At 55.6% G+C, this 11657-nt stretch overlaps 1 long non-coding RNA gene across 1 annotated transcript; it reads left to right on the top strand.

The window, feature by feature from the left end:
• Nucleotides 1–1505: 1505 nt before the first annotated feature.
• On the top strand, nt 1506–10011 carry LOC136790294 (uncharacterized). The gene is made up of 4 exons (XR_010829881.1): nt 1506–1748; nt 1855–1956; nt 2493–2545; nt 9955–10011. It is a non-coding gene; the product is annotated as an uncharacterized lncRNA (long non-coding RNA).
• The last annotated feature ends 1646 nt before the right edge of the window (nt 10012–11657 follow it).

The raw sequence follows: 11657 nt of genomic DNA, 5'->3' as shown, positions 1-11657 counted from the left end.
GGCAGGGGCTGGGGTGTTGGCCCCGTGTTTATTGTCCGTGGGGGAGCCAATGGACACAGACAAGCGATCTGGGTGTGGGGGGCACCCTGCTGGGGAGGCTGCAGGCGGGGGGGGGGCAAGGGCAGCAATGGTGGGGGTAGGCCTGTGCTGTCTTTGCTCCCTGGGCCAGGTGTGCTGGGGCTGGTCTGCACAGAGGGAGTGATTGGCGAGCGTGACCTGGGCTGTGGCTGCTGCGGAGCAGCAGGTGAGGGAGGGCCTGGGCGTCCGTGGCAGAGGGGAGGGAAGGGTGTTGGGGCGGCTGGGTCCTGCAGGACCCTTGGCTGGGATAGTAGGCGGCGGATCAGAAAGCACGGGTTTGACTCTGGGGCGGGGTGTCAGCTGGGTCAGGTGGCTGGGAGCGTCTTGCCCCACAGCATGCCGGGAGTTGTGGTCTTTGGGCTCCGGGCTTTTGATCGGCCACATTGGTTTCCAGAGCATGCTGCGAACTGTAGTTTCACGTTGCCGCTCAGCACGGGGCCTTTTAGGATGGGCAGTTACTTCCTCTGTGCCAGTGGAGCGGGGTGCTTTTTCTTGCCGTTCTTGTGTGGTGTTCCACGCGGCTCCCGCCGCTTCCCTTAACGAGCACACGGCCTGGGAAGCCGTGCCTGCCGTTCTGTTTCCGCCCATGCATGGAGCGGGGTGGCGCGGCGGCGCCTGGTGTCACCTGGTGGCCGAACAGCGAGCGGTGCTGTAGGCGAAGAGGCGCTGCGGTGACGCGTGGCTCTCTGCTCCCACCTGCTGGCGAAAGGGAGGTACTGCAGACGGAGGAGATGCGCATGCGCTGTAGCAACTGCCAGGCTTCGTGCCCCGCAGCATGCCGGGAGTTGTGGTCTTTGGGTTTTGAGCTTCCTGCCGGCCATGTTGGTTTCCGAGGCATGCCGGGAAATGTAGTTTTTCACATTGCCGCTCAGCTTCCTAGTGGGTAAGGGCACGTTGCTCAGGGTAGTTACTTCCTCCCTGAGACGACATGTAAAAGTAATTCTTGAAAAAGTAATTCATGAAAAGTAATTCTTTTCCCATGTTTTGTTCATGATGTTTGTAGTGTGCCTTTTCATGTGTGTGTTTGGCCTGGAGCTGTCCTGCCTGGCAATTAGTGATGGTAGCTAACATGGTGGTCCAACAGTGCAATAATACATTGTCCTGACTCTTTTGGGAAAGACATCTGGTCTGTCTCTGGGCGAATACTCAAGCTCTGGGTGAGTACTTAAGGGCAGCTGGCACAGAGTCTTTTTTTCTTTTTTTTTCCAGCAGTAGGTAAAACTTAGGAGGAACCGGTCAAAGGAAACAGCACTTCCTGGAACTGTCAAGTTCTTGTTCGGCAACTTGGTGGCTGGCTTGATCTGCCTTTTCAGATGTAAAGGCAAGCGGACTGCTGTTTTGAAATGATAAAATTAAAAACATGAAGTTTGTCAAATGTGGCAGTGCCTGTTTGCAGTCTGTTTATTGCTTTTGCTAGTGGTAGGTAACACTTTTGAGGAATCGGTCGAATGAAAGAGCACCTTCTGGAACTGTGAAGCTCTGCGTTGGCAACTCGGTGACTGGCTTGACCTACTGTCCATTTCCAGAGGGAAGCGGAAAGCTGTTTTGAAGGGAAGCTGTTCTGAAATTAAAAAAGAAAAAAAATAATGGCGCTGCTCTATGGCACCTGGAGGACCACCGCTCTGCGTGACAGTTAAAAGAATGTGATTTGGAGATGGAGAGCAGCAGAGGTAAAGCAGCTGGGAAGAGAGGTATAAGTATTGCAGAGGTATTGCAGTAGGTAGGTAGGCTGTGGTTATGAGGTGCCTCAGGGTGTGCTTTGTCTTGTTTCTGCAGTTCCCTCGTGCAGCCTTGGAGAGGTGAATTCCCCATGTTGTGGAGTGGTGCAAAAAGGTGAGAGGGTTGTCAGCCCGGTCAGTTTCCTTCACCAAAGCTAAGGTGAGTCTTTCAGGAGAAACAGGCTGATTGCCTGTGCTGCACTCTGCACGCTGTTGACCTAAGCCAGACCAAAACCAGGGCTGCTGTTCCTCCTGCTCTCTTTATCTCTTCTCATGCACGGCCCCTCCCATTTTCCACATGATTAGGGCAGGCATTCTGCCTGGGCTGCTCTTTGGGGGTAGGGGCTTTGTTTTTCCTTCAGTCAGTTGCAGGGTTCTTTAGGTGGGTCAGAGCCTATGGACTGATGCATTTCAAATTGAGACCGGTAAGCCCATCTTTTTGAGGTAACTAGTAGGGTCTGTTAGAGCAAAGCTGCCAGGTGCCCCCTCACCTTGCAGGTGGCTGCCAAATGCCCCCCCCCCCGGCCTTGCAGGTGGCCGCGTTTGAGCTTGGATCTACTTTCCAGGTACAGAGGCAAGTGGACTGGTCTTTTGAAATGATAAAATTAAATATAGGGTCACCTGTGGTGTTGAAGGGTGGGTGGTAATGCTGGCAGCTGAATGTTTATCTTTTGACCGTGTTTTCCTTTGTTCAAGCTGAAATGCAGTGCACAATACAGGACGTTGCGACCCGAGCTACCTCAGGCAAGGTGAGCAATGAACAGAGGTAGCAGTTATTTTTGGGGTGCGGTTGTCACTGCAGTTAGGTTATTACAAAAAGTAGAATAAAAATCCATTTTGCCTTTTAGAGGTGCTTTACATGGCTTGAGAGCAGATGGAAACATCTGCCTCGGGGGTTAGGTGAGTGGGTGAAGTAAAAGAGCGGTTGAGAGTAACTGTCCTAGGGGTGCAGTGGCTTTTATTGCTGTGGTTGCTTTCTCTTCTGTTTATCAGGTGCCACAGGCAAGGTGGGCTGTGATAGTCTTTAGAATAGGAGCAAAGCAGGCCACTGGAATACTGTTTGGTTCCTGAGAAAGGTGTTGCAGAGGAAAAAGGTGGTCTGGCGTGGCAGCTCCTGATGATGGTGGTCGTCTTCAGTAGGTGAAGAGATGCCTGAAGCCCCATCCCGTGTAGCCTGAAATGGTGTGTCTGAGTTTGGGTTGGGGTTGCACCTTGGTGAGTGTAGGGATAGGATTTAAGCTGGTGCAGCAGAGGGCCAGGCTCCATTGTCCTGTAGTGTGTTTTGACCCATCAGCATAGCCTTTTGGTTTTCAGATAGCCTACTCAAGTACATGATTTATGCTGCGAGTGATGTTATTACATGGAATTGATCTTTTTTTCTGGTGTGTAATCTGCTATGCTCCTAGATTTTTTTTCCTGTATAAAAACAACGGTTTGAGCTGCTTGCAGTTGAAAAAAACTTCAGTTACTTGCTTGGTCATATTGTCCTTTCAATATTCAAAGCTGAAGCAAAAGCATGGGGATTGTTGCTTCTAGAATCACCCCAGTTCTCTTGTCTGCAGTCTGCATGCTATTGAGCTAAACCAGATTTAAAAAAAAAACAACACAGTAAACAGAAACAAGAAACAAACCACCACAGCTGTTGCTCCTGCTCTCTTTCTACTTTCTTGTGCTTTGCCCCTCCCCTTTCCCAGGTGATTGGGTTTGGGTGCTGGGCGGGGCCAAATGGTATATGAGCCCCAGGTATGCCATTAGGGAGTTCATTGTGCCTGGGCTGCTCTTTGGGGTAAGTGCTTTGTTTTTCCTTCAGTCAGTTGCAGGGTTCTTTGGGCAGGTTGGAGTCTATGGTTTTCTAGATTTTAAGTGCTTGGAAATCACTTACTAGAGGGATATTTAGCAGAGGTTGCTGGCTCACTTGTTTTTGGGATGGTGGGATCCACGTGTGTTTTTGGGCTGTATTTGAATCTCTAGACGTATGAAGCCACTTGTGTAACTCTCCAGAGGACTAAAAAGAGCTTGATTACACACTGCGAGAGGCTTGACCACGTAGGCGCAGTATTACCAAGAGACTGAGCAGGGTCGTATCAGAGTTACCTTTTTCATCTGTAAAGGGTAGGTCTGTGATTAGCCCTGCTGGGGCTGCTGTGTGTGCATGGCTTTTTGGCATTTGTGGAGCTCAGTTGTTTTTTTTGTGTGTGTATGTTCTTTTTTTTTTTTTTAAGGCTAAGTAGTGTGTGTGCTGAGCGTGGTTGGCAGGAGGAGGTGGGGAATTGTCTGGCAGGGGAGCTGTTCAGGACTGGTAGGTTTGGTTTCTAGGAGCGTGCGGCATCCTTCCTGTGCGATGCCACTGATTGTTGGGCAGGAACGTTCCAGCTCGTGTGTCTTAAACAACGTAGCTTGTGCAGTGTGTGTTGTGTGGCCCGGGCAGAGTTTGCCGCGGCGCTGTGAGCGAAGAATCTCAGTTCGAGCTGGTGAGCAGCTGAAGTAAAGGAGCTGGGAAGAGAGAGGTATTGCAGCAGGTACGCTGTGGCTGTGAGGTGCCTCAGGGGGTGCTTTTCTCTCGCCTCTGCAGGTGCTTGGTGTAGTCTTGGACAGGGAAATCCCCGTGTCACGGAGCAGTGAGGGAAGGTGAGAGTTTTATCAGCCTGGTGATCCCTTATCTGAAGCGAAGGGAAGACATTCAGGTGTTTCCCTCTGAGGGTCTGAGGTGAGGCTGGCTGGGACAGAGGAGCAGCGTGGCAGGTGGTTGCTTGCAAGCACAGTGGTCATTTTGTCCTTCTGTGTTCCCAGGTGGCATGGGTGATGGTGGCCGTTCCTTTGGAGCTTGGATCTAACTTGCAGGTACAGAGGCAAGTGGACTGCTGTTTTGAAACAAAACCATTAAATATGGGGTGACTTCTGTTGTTGAGGGATGGGTGCTAATGCTGTCAGCTGAATGTTTGTCTTCTGACTGTGTTTTCCTTTGTTCAGGCTGAAACGCAGTGTGCAGTACAGGACGTCACGACCCGAGCTACCTCTGGAGTGACTCTGGTGAGTGATGAACAGAGGTAGGTGTTATTTTTGGGGTGCGGTTGTCGCTGCAGTTTTTTTAACTACATCCAATAGAGTAAAATTCCAGTTTCTCTTTTGGAGGTGCTCTAGGTGGCTTCAGAGAACGGGTGGAAGCATCTGCCACGTGGGGTAGGTAAGCGGCTGAGGTAAAGGAGGGGATGAGAGTAACTGTCCTGAGGGTGCAGTGGCTTTTATTGCTGTGGTTGCTTTCTGTTCTGCTTATCAGGTGCCACAGGCAAGGTGGGCTGTGATAGTCTTTGGAATAGGAGCAAAGCAGGTCACTGGAATGCTGTTTGGTTCCTGAGACAGGAGTTGTAGAGGAGAAAAGCTTTCAATATTCAAAGCTGAAGCAAAAAAAAATAAACCACAGCTGCTGCTTCTCCTCTTTCTACTTTCTTGTGTTTTGCCCCTCCCCTTTCCCAGGTGACTGGCTTTGGGTTCCAGGGAGGGCCTGGTGGTCACTGAGTCACAGGCATCCCATCAGAGAGCTCATTCTGCCTGGGCTGCACTTTAGGGTAAGTGCTTTGTTTTTCCTTCAGTGAGTTGCAGGTTTCTTTAGGTGGTTAAGAGTCTATGGACTGATGCGTTTCCAAGTAGAGACCGGTACGCCCATCTTTGTGAGGTAACAACTAGTAGGATCTGTTAGAGTAAACCAATCTAGTAATAGGTGCCTGTATTGCATGCAGCTCTTCTTCAGGTGAGTAATTGTTATAGCGTGTTTACGGATAGGATGGCAGTGTTACTTTGTGTGTTTACTTTGTGGTTCTGGGTCCGTTATGATTTTTGCCGAATTGCGGGGCTTACTTGTGAGTCTTTGCCTGTATGTCAAATATTATACGTCAAATATTATCAAAGTTACAACCTTGGTGGCAAAGTGATGGAGCAGGGTTTAGGAGATAAGTATCATCGAAGCTCCCTGTGTAAGCATGTGTCTGCAAAGAGCAGGAGTAGGCGTGTAAGGGGTAGTCTTTTCCAGGGTTAGGGACAGTTTGTTATAGTTTTGGAGCTTTTGCCTGTGGTTTGTGTGGCTGTAGAGTCTTTAGATGTTGCAGCCTTCTAGATTTTCAGTGCTTGGAATTCAGGTAATAGAGGCGTGCTTAGGAGGTGTTGCCGGCTAACTTGTTTTTAAGAAATGGTGGGGTACGGTTCCTCGACCGCATAAGCATGGTAGTATTCCCAAGAGACTGAGCAGGGTCCCGTTTTTCATCTGTAAAGGGTAAGTCTGTGATTGCTGCCATCTGGGCACATTTTTGTGCCCATCACTGCAGTTAGTTTACTACATCAATTAGAGTAAAATTCCAGTTTCTCTTTTGGAGGTGCTCTAGGTGGCTTCAGAGAACAGGTGGAAGCACCTGCCATGTGGGGTAGGTAAGCGGCTGAGGTAAAGGAGGGGATGAGAGTAACTGTCCTGAGGGTGCTGTGGCTTTTGCTGCTGTGGTTGCTTTCTGTTCTGTTTATCAGGTGCCACAGGCAAGGTGGGCTGTGATAGTCTTTAGAATAGGAGCAAAGCAGGTCACTGGAATGCTGTTTGGTTCCTGAGAAAGGTGTTGCAGAGGAAAAAGGTGGTCTGGCGTGGCAGCTCCTGATGATGGTGGTCGTCTTCAGTAGGTGAAGAGGTGCCTGAAGCCCCATGCCGTGGAGCCTGAGCACGCCTCGCTGAGGATGAAGCCTGCTTTCCAGCAGTTCCCAAAACTGTGTTGAGGCTGAAATGGTATGTCTGTGTTTGGGTTGGGGTTGCACCTTGGTGAGTGTAGGGATGAGTTTTAAGTTGGTGCAGCAGAGGGCCAGGCTCCGTTGTCCTGTAGTGTGTTTTGACCCATCAGCATAGCCTTTTGGTTTTCAGATAGCCTACTCAAGTACGTGAATTTTTCCTGCAAGTGATGTTATTATATGGAATTTATTTTTTTTTTGTTTTGGCGTGTGATCTGTTATGCTCCCAGATTTTTCTTTCTATATAAATAAATGTTTGAGCTAACTCTAGCTGGAAAAATTTCAGTTACTTGCTTGGTCGTATTGTCCTTTCAATATTCGAAGCTGCAGCAAAAGCATGGGTATTGTTGCTTCTAGAAACACCCCAGTTCTCTTGTCTGCAGTCTGCATGCTATTGAGCTAAACCAGATTTAAAAAAAAAAACAACACAGTAAACAGAAACAAGAAACAAACCACCACAGCTGTTGCTCCTGCTCTCTTTCTACTTTCTTGTGCTTTGCCCCTCCCCTTTCCCAGGTGATTGGGTTTGGGTGCTGGGCGGGGCCAAATGGTATATGAGCCCCAGGTATGCCATTAGGGAGTTCATTGTGCCTGGGCTGCTCTTTGGGGTAAGTGCTTTGTTTTTCCTCCAGTCAGTTGCAGGGTTCTTTGGGCAGGTTGGAGTCTATGGATTTCTAGATTTTAAGTGCTTGGAAATCACTTACTAGAGGGATATTTAGCAGAGGTTGCTGGCTCACTTGTTTTTGGGATGGTGGGATCCACTTGTGTTTTTGGGTTATATTTGAATCTCTAGACGTATGAAGCCACTTGTGTAACTCTCCAGAGGACTAAAAAGAGCTTGATTACACACTACAGGAGGCTTGACCACGTAGGCGCAGTATTACCAAGAGACTGAGCAGGGTCGTAGCAGAGTTACCTTTTTCATCTGTAAAGGGTAGGTCTGTGATCGGCGCCGCCCGGGCACATTTTGGCGCGGCGCCGCCCGGGCACATTTTGGCGCGGCGCCGCCCGGGCACATTTTGGCGCGGCGCCGCCCGGGCACATTTTGGCGCGGCGCCGCCCGGGCACATTTTGGCGCGGCGCCGCCCGGGCACATTTTGGCGCGGCGCCGCCCGGGCACATTTTGGCGCGGCGCCGCCCGGGCACATTTTGGCGCGGCGCCGCCCGGGCACATTTTGGCGCGGCGCCGCCCGGGCACATTTTGGCGCGGCGCCGCCCGGGCACATTTTGGCGCGGCGCCGCCCGGGCACATTTTGGCGCGGCGCCGCCCGGGCACATTTTGGCGCGGCGCCGCCCGGGCACATTTTGGCGCGGCGCCGCCCGGGCACATTTTGGCGCGGCGCCGCCCGGGCACATTTTGGCGCGGCGCCGCCCGGGCACATTTTGGCGCGGCGCCGCCCGGGCACATTTTGGCGCGGCGCCGCCCGGGCACATTTTGGCGCGGCGCCGCCCGGGCACATTTTGGCGCGGCGCCGCCCGGGCACATTTTGGCGCGGCGCCGCCCGGGCACATTTTGGCGCGGCGCCGCCCGGGCACATTTTGGCGCGGCGCCGCCCGGGCACATTTTGGCGCGGCGCCGCCCGGGCACATTTTGGCGCGGCGCCGCCCGGGCACATTTTGGCGCGGCGCCGCCCGGGCACATTTTGGCGCGGCGCCGCCCGGGCACATTTTGGCGCGGCGCCGCCCGGGCACATTTTGGCGCGGCGCCGCCCGGGCACATTTTGGCGCGGCGCCGCCCGGGCACATTTTGGCGCGGCGCCGCCCGGGCACATTTTGGCGCGGCGCCGCCCGGGCACATTTTGGCGCGGCGCCGCCCGGGCACATTTTGGCGCGGCGCCGCCCGGGCACATTTTGGCGCGGCGCCGCCCGGGCACATTTTGGCGCGGCGCCGCCCGGGCACATTTTGGCGCGGCGCCGCCCGGGCACATTTTGGCGCGGCGCCGCCCGGGCACATTTTGGCGCGGCGCCGCCCGGGCACATTTTGGCGCGGCGCCGCCCGGGCACATTTTGGCGCGGCGCCGCCCGGGCACATTTTGGCGCGGCGCCGCCCGGGCACATTTTGGCGCGGCGCCGCCCGGGCACATTTTGGCGCGGCGCCGCCCGGGCACATTTTGGCGCGGCGCCGCCCGGGCACATTTTGGCGCGGCGCCGCCCGGGCACATTTTGGCGCGGCGCCGCCCGGGCACATTTTGGCGCGGCGCCGCCCGGGCACATTTTGGCGCGGCGCCGCCCGGGCACATTTTGGCGCGGCGCCGCCCGGGCACATTTTGGCGCGGCGCCGCCCGGGCACATTTTGGCGCGGCGCCGCCCGGGCACATTTTGGCGCGGCGCCGCCCGGGCACATTTTGGCGCGGCGCCGCCCGGGCACATTTTGGCGCGGCGCCGCCCGGGCACATTTTGGCGCGGCGCCGCCCGGGCACATTTTGGCGCGGCGCCGCCCGGGCACATTTTGGCGCGGCGCCGCCCGGGCACATTTTGGCGCGGCGCCGCCCGGGCACATTTTGGCGCGGCGCCGCCCGGGCACATTTTGGCGCGGCGCCGCCCGGGCACATTTTGGCGCGGCGCCGCCCGGGCACATTTTGGCGCGGCGCCGCCCGGGCACATTTTGGCGCGGCGCCGCCCGGGCACATTTTGGCGCGGCGCCGCCCGGGCACATTTTGGCGCGGCGCCGCCCGGGCACATTTTGGCGCGGCGCCGCCCGGGCACATTTTGGCGCGGCGCCGCCCGGGCACATTTTGGCGCGGCGCCGCCCGGGCACATTTTGGCGCGGCGCCGCCCGGGCACATTTTGGCGCGGCGCCGCCCGGGCACATTTTGGCGCGGCGCCGCCCGGGCACATTTTGGCGCGGCGCCGCCCGGGCACATTTTGGCGCGGCGCCGCCCGGGCACATTTTGGCGCGGCGCCGCCCGGGCACATTTTGGCGCGGCGCCGCCCGGGCACATTTTGGCGCGGCGCCGCCCGGGCACATTTTGGCGCGGCGCCGCCCGGGCACATTTTGGCGCGGCGCCGCCCGGGCACATTTTGGCGCGGCGCCGCCCGGGCACATTTTGGCGCGGCGCCGCCCGGGCACATTTTGGCGCGGCGCCGCCCGGGCACATTTTGGCGCGGCGCCGCCCGGGCACATTTTGGCGCGGCGCCGCCCGGGCACATTTTGGCGCGGCGCCGCCCGGGCACATTTTGGCGCGGCGCCGCCCGGGCACATTTTGGCGCGGCGCCGCCCGGGCACATTTTGGCGCGGCGCCGCCCGGGCACATTTTGGCGCGGCGCCGCCCGGGCACATTTATCTTAGATCGAGCTAACGAGCAGCTGAAGTAAAGCAACCGGGAAGAGAGGTATTGCAGCAGGTACGCTGTGGCTGTGAGGTGCTTCTGGGTGTGTTTTTCTCTCGCCTCTGCAGGTGCTTGGTGCAGTCTTGGACAGGGAAATCCCCGTGTCACGGAGCAGTGAGGGAAGGCGAGCGTGTTGTCAGCCTGGTCGTCCCTTAACCAAAGTGAAGCGACGTAGTGGGTTTATGTGGCAAGGTTTTGGTAGCAGGGGGCTCTAGGGGTGGCTTCTGTGCGAAGAATCTAGAATCTGCCCCATGTTAGGTAACGTTCCCGCTGCTGAGCGGAGTCAATAAGTGATGTTGTTTGCGCGTCTGTGAGAGCATATTTAAGACAGGAAAAAAAAAAAAAAACAAAGACGCTGTGCCATGCAGCAGCTGGGAGAGCAAGAGGAGTGAGGAACAGCCTTGCAGGCGCCAAGGTCAGTGAAGAAGGAGGGGGAGAGGTACTCCAGGTGCCGGAGCAGAAGTCCCCTGCGGCCTGTGGCGAGGACCATGGTGAAGCAGGCTGTCCCCCTGCAGCCCACGGAGTACCACGGTGGAGCAGGGTTCCATGCTGCAGCTGGTGGAGGAGAGCACGGTGGAGCAGGTGGACCTGCACTGATGGAGGCTGCGGCCTGTGGAAGACCCTTGCCGGAGCAGATTCCGGGCCGGACCTGTAGACCGTGGAGAGGAGACCACGCAGGAGCAGGTGAGCTGGCAGGAGCTGCTGCCCGTGGGGGACCCAGGTTGGAGCAGTTTGCTCCTGAGGGATGGACCCCGTGGTATGGACCTACATCTGGAACAGTTCTGGAAGAGCTGCTGCCTGTGGGAAGGCCATGCCAGATCAGTTGACCAAGGACTGCATCCTGTGGGAGGAACCCCACAGCACAGGGGATGAGGGCGTCCGAGGAGGAGTGGCGGCAAAGAAGCGCTATAGACTGACCATAAAAACCGATCACCTGCACCGCTGGGGGGGAGCAGGTGGAAGAGGGTGGCTGGGGGGGAAGGTGCTTTTGGTTGCTTTCGTTTGTTTCTCGCTTCTCTACATTGTGTAGTAATAAGCAATAAATCTTTCTGTCTTTCTATGCCGAGTGTGTTTTGCTTATCGCGATATTTACTGTGTAATCTCCTCATCCTTATCTCAACCCTTGAGCCCTTTTTCCTTGTATTTTCTCCCTGTCCTTCTTTGAAGAGGGAGAGTGAGAGAGCGGTTTTGGTGGAGCTCGGTCGCCTACCCCTGTAAAACCACCACAGGGGAAGACGTTTGGGTGTTTCCCTCTGAGGGTCTGAGGTGAGGCTGTTTGGGACAGAGGAGCAGCGTGGCAGGTGGTCGCTTGCAAGCACAGTGGTCGTTTTGTCCTTCTGTGTTCCCAGGTGGCATGGGTGATGGTGGCCGTTCCTTTGGAGCTTGGATCTAACTTGCAGGTACAGAGGCAAGAGGACTGCTGTTTTGAAACAAAACCATTAAATATGGGGTGACTTCTGTTGTTGAGGGATGGGTGCTAATGCTGTCAGCTGAATGTTTGTCTTCTGACTGTGTTTTCCTTTGTTCAGGCTGAAACGCAGTGTGCAGTACAGGACGTCACGACCCGAGCTACCTCTGGAGTGACTCTGGTGAGTGATGAACAGAGGTAGGTGTTATTTTTGGGGTGCGGTTGTCGCTGCAGTTTTTTTAACTACATCCAATAGAGTAAAATTCCAGTTTCTCTTTTGGAGGTGCTCTAGGTGGCTTCAGAGAACGGGTGGAAGCATCTGCCACGTGGGGTAGGTAAGCGGCTGAGGTAAAGGAGGGGATG

The sequence above is a fragment of the Anser cygnoides genome, chromosome 3, assembly GCF_040182565.1.
Source record: "Anser cygnoides isolate HZ-2024a breed goose chromosome 3, Taihu_goose_T2T_genome, whole genome shotgun sequence".
In the NCBI taxonomy this organism is placed as follows: domain Eukaryota; kingdom Metazoa; phylum Chordata; class Aves; order Anseriformes; family Anatidae; genus Anser; species Anser cygnoides.
This window is presented reverse-complemented; position numbering and strand designations above follow the sequence as displayed.